Source organism: Oratosquilla oratoria, chromosome 20 (genome assembly GCF_046742065.1).
Source record: "Oratosquilla oratoria isolate Oo_2021 chromosome 20, ASM4674206v1, whole genome shotgun sequence".
Taxonomy (NCBI): domain Eukaryota; kingdom Metazoa; phylum Arthropoda; class Malacostraca; order Stomatopoda; family Squillidae; genus Oratosquilla; species Oratosquilla oratoria.
The window spans coordinates 4633286-4638285 of record NC_134796.1 but is presented as its reverse complement, the minus strand read 5'-3'; positions in this window follow the sequence as shown (position 1 = coordinate 4638285).

Genomic DNA, 5000 nt, shown 5'->3' with positions numbered 1-5000 from the left:
TCAGAAGAATGCCAGAGGTTTTTCGTCAGAGTAAAGGAACTTATGCTCGATTGGAGTCATGCTTCATTTCACTGCCATTAGTTCACTGAATACATGAAAAAATATGGTTAGGTGACAATACCTATCTACGCTAGAATTGACGGGTCACTCGAGTATGTAAATATCCCCTCCAGTGGGAAATAGAATGGAAAAAGAATGAAAACAAAAAACAAGAATCCTTCATGTATTGTAACGACTTTAAGTCATGATATTTATTCAGATGAACGCCAGATGTTTTTCTTCAGAGTAAAGGAACTTATGCTCAACTGGAGTTATGCTTCATTTTACTGCCATTAAATCACTGAATACACAAAAAAATATGGCTAGGTGACAAAACCTATCTACGCTAGAATTGACGGGTCACTCGAGTATGTAAATATCTCCTCCAGTGGGAAATAGAATGAAAAAAGAACGAAAAAAAAAATCTTCATGTATAATGATAATGTACAACAGCGTTCGAAAAGCGGACTCTTGAGAATAGAGTTCATTGTATAATTTGTTAAAGTTTGCAGTCTATAGAACCATGCGACCCTCCAACTCTAATAGGAGTGGGTAACCCGTTGAAACCTCTTTGTGTTAAGGATTGGGGCTTGAAATTGTTCCCCAAAGGAAAGTTTTATCATACAGAAAGTGAACAAGTATACGTTAACATATTCTGTCTGACTCAATAATTTTCTTTAATGTCACGAGCTATAATGGGGGAACATCAAAACACTGATTAATCCGAGATATATTAGTACTTTTGGTCCTTGTTATCATCATAGACATAACTTTAAAACTATTTACAAAATAGAATAGATTAGTTGTGTTCGAGGGTTTGCGCTTAAAACCATGCTGACTTCAATTAGTATTATTTTTTATGCAGAACCATTGCTTATTATTGTTTCCATTATTTTTCATTGCAGCTATAGTGAGAATTATGGACAGATTGCTACGGCATTCACCTTTGTAATCTTCTTGATAGATGGAGTATTGCGTAGTAATTCTCATTGCTAGGGTATAGTAGTAAATACATATAGACGGTTAACTAAGGTAAGGTGTAGCAACAGCACAAGCGAAAGCCACGTAAGTTCATATGGCTGTAAGGAACGGTTTGTGTGCCATTAAACACAATTTATTAATATAATAAAATAAGAATAGAAATCCGATAACGTTAACGGATTGTCGCCGATCCAGATACCTGAGACCACTAGGGATTTTCCTTAAATAAATAGAATTGCGCAGTGACGGAAAGAATAAAGTGTTACCTTGTCATTATTACAGTAGGGTGGTTAAACTACATATTAATTATTTTGTTACGGAAACGTATGATGCGAAAAGATAGTGTGTTGTAAACACTCAGTAGTTCTTAAACCGACAATTTTAGTGAAATCCTAGTATACTCTTGTGCGTTTATAACATCTTTGTATGAATAAAATAACATAATCAAAGTCAGGAATAAAGTTTGTATGTAAATATAGTGCAAATGATTACTTAATCAAAGTTTGAGTAAAGGGAGTACAAACAGGTTGTGTGTGTGTGTGTGTGTGTGTGTGTGTGTGTGTGTGTGTGTGTGTGTGTGTGTGTGTGTGTGTGTGTGTGTGTGTGTGTGTGTGTGTGTGTGTGTGTGTGTGTGTGTGTGTGTGTGTGTGTGTGTGTGTGTGTGTGTGTGTGTGTGTGTGTGTGTGTGTGTGTGTCTGTGCCTGTGTGTGTATGTGTGTGTGTTTGTGAGTGCACGTTTGTGTGTGTACGGTTATAGAATGGAATAGAGTAAGTATGAATGAAATAGAATAGAAAAATAAAATATGTAATAGATCAAGATAGACAAGAAGAGACGACGACAAAGACAAAGACAAAGACGACGACAAAGACGACGACAAAAACAAAGATGACGACAAAAACAAAGACGACGACAAAAACAAAGACGACGACAAAAACAAAGACGACGACAAAGACGACGACAAAGACGACGACGACAAAGACGACGACGACAAAGACGACGACGACAAAGACGACGACGACAAAGACGACGACGACAAAGACGACGACAAAGACGACGACAAAGACGACGACGACAAAGACGACGACAAAGACGACGACGACAAAGACGACGACAAAGACGACGACAAAGACGACGATAAAGACGACGACGACGACAAAGACGACGACGACGACAAAGACGACGACAAAGACGACGACGACGACAAAGACGACGACGACGACAAAGACGACGTCGACAAAGACGACAAAGACGACAAAGACGACAAAGACGACGAACAGCAAAATGGTGACTGGTTGTGAAGCAATTAGTATTTCATGGGCAATAACTAGGACATCTTTTCCTGAGGACCATGTTACGCTAAAGAGCCTGGGTCATAAATGGTAAAGGAGTAATTTAAGAAAGATATCAGTAAAGAGAGGGAGCAGAAATTAAAATTTATCAACATTAATTAGTTATAGAGATTAGTCCTTAATTAACAATAATATGTAATTTCAGTGCAGAACATTTTTATTGAATTTACTATGCAGTCAACATGGTAGTTGGAAGAGGCAATGGTAATTATACGTATGTAGATTTTTTATGTAATAAAATTACTATTTTTTTCTTTTCAAAATATGGAAATGTTTTAAGAGATATTAATGTTAGAAGCAATTTTACCCATCTTTCATATATGATACACACTCTAGAAATACCTTTTTCTAATTTATCCAGTTTGATAACCCTTTTGCCTAGCCGAGTCGGTAAAACTATTTCATCGTCATCGTCATTGTCATCATCATCGACACTCTCATCATCATCATTATCGTCATTATCATCATCATGATCTTTATATTTTTTGTCATCATCATCATTACCATTATGATCATTGTCATTGTCATCATCATTTCCATCGTCATCGTTTCCCTTGTTACATTTTTCATCACCATTATTTCCATCGTCATCATTTCCATCGTCATCATTTACATTGTCATCATTTCCATCGTCATCATTTCCATCGTCCTTGTTTACGTCATCATCGTTTCCATTGTCAGTGTTTCCATCGTCATCTTTGCCATCGTCATCATTTCCATCGTCATCATTTCCATCGTCATCATTTCCATCGTCATTGTATCCATCGTCATCATTTCCATCGTCGTCTTTCTATAAATCTTCGTCAGTGTTGTCGATGTTGTTGTTTTTCCTATGGTCCAAACAATCGTCATCATCATCGACATGATCAATGTGAACCTCGCTGTAGACGTCAGAATCATCACCATCATTAGATGATGAAGAAACAGCAGCTCCAACAATAGCAACAATAGAAGAAAAAATGCAAATGAGGTTGACTTCTCTTCACAGGATGATTGATGACATAGATGATAGATGAGATGAGAAAGAATGACTAGCACTGGAATACAAAGATGACCGAAATTTTTACAGATACGGTCCTCGCCCCAAGGATCTTGAATACCTCTTCTTCAACATCAAAGCCCGCTCATCCAATTGTCGTTATTTTCATCTTTATTCACAGAAAAGTGTGTCGAATTATTCAAGCTAAAAGTGTCACTTCTGGTGTTGGTTATCACGCGAGTATCAAATATTATTGTACCATTCCCACAGAGTGAATCCCTGTACATATTTCATTGTGACTCCTATGAATGTTGTTACACACACACACACACACACACACACACACACACACACACACACACACACACACACACACACACACACACACACACACACACACACACACACACACACACACACACACACACACACACACACACACACACACACACACACACACACACACACACACACACACACACACACACACACACACACACACACACACACACACACACACACACACACACAAACACACTCTATGTCGCCCCCTTCGCGCTTATTTTCTTTTTGTACGTCTGTTAAAGTTTAAATGCCCTCTCCTAAAATATTCATGTTTTTGTTCCATAGTAAGCCTCTGGTTCTATTAGACCGACTTTATCTGTTCTTGTGGCATTATGCAGGGAAAAAGTCATACTTTAATTTGCTATCAAATAAATAAAATGTAACTTAAAACTTTGCTTTATTTATCCCACCAGAACTACACAGTAATTTTTCATTATTCAAAAATATATATATATATATATATATATATATATATATATATATATATATATATATATATATATATATGTATAAACAATAGAAAAAATCGGGAATGAGAATGAGATGAAATATAATTTTACCGAGTTGTTACTAAGACTCTAATCTTTTATTTTCTGCATAGTAGGTCGACATTGACACCTCTTTAAAGTCATGTTTACATATATCATCTTCATTATACAATGTAAAAATATTCACCACACGTAACATATAACAGTGACTGATACAATTTAGTGGGGAATTATACTTTATTGGAAACGGTAAGTACATATAAGTTCACCAGAGATATTGAACAACTTTTATGACATGTTCGCCTATCAGTACTCCCAGCACCCCATTTCCATCACTGTATGTTAAAGATACGACTATTGCCCTTAAGTCGCCTTGCTAGGGGGTCTGTCGTCTGCTTCCCGCCATTTCTATATTTACTTGTTTTAAATTCGTTAGATTTGATTAATACTACCATTATCATTATAATGGTCTGCTATATATTTTTGACATTATCATGTTTGTGCATTTATTTGGATCCAGGGAAAGAGGGTAATTATTTACCATCTTTGAAATATCTTGTTTTCGTAAGCAAATAAACAGAATCGACGCGATATGTTTGGTTTGAATCCCGCTCAATTTTTCTGGTAAAGCCGGCAGATATTGTGAGGTTTTTGAACATTACACTGTCTTTAGTCACTTTCCCTTTCTTCACTTTCAGCCCACTTTCTCTTGTCACTTCTTTTTCTGTATCAGTTACATATTTAAAGGCTCTGTCCCTACAAGTATTCCTCTTTTCAAATTCTATATAATGTACTTCAGACAAAGGGGAATGAAATGT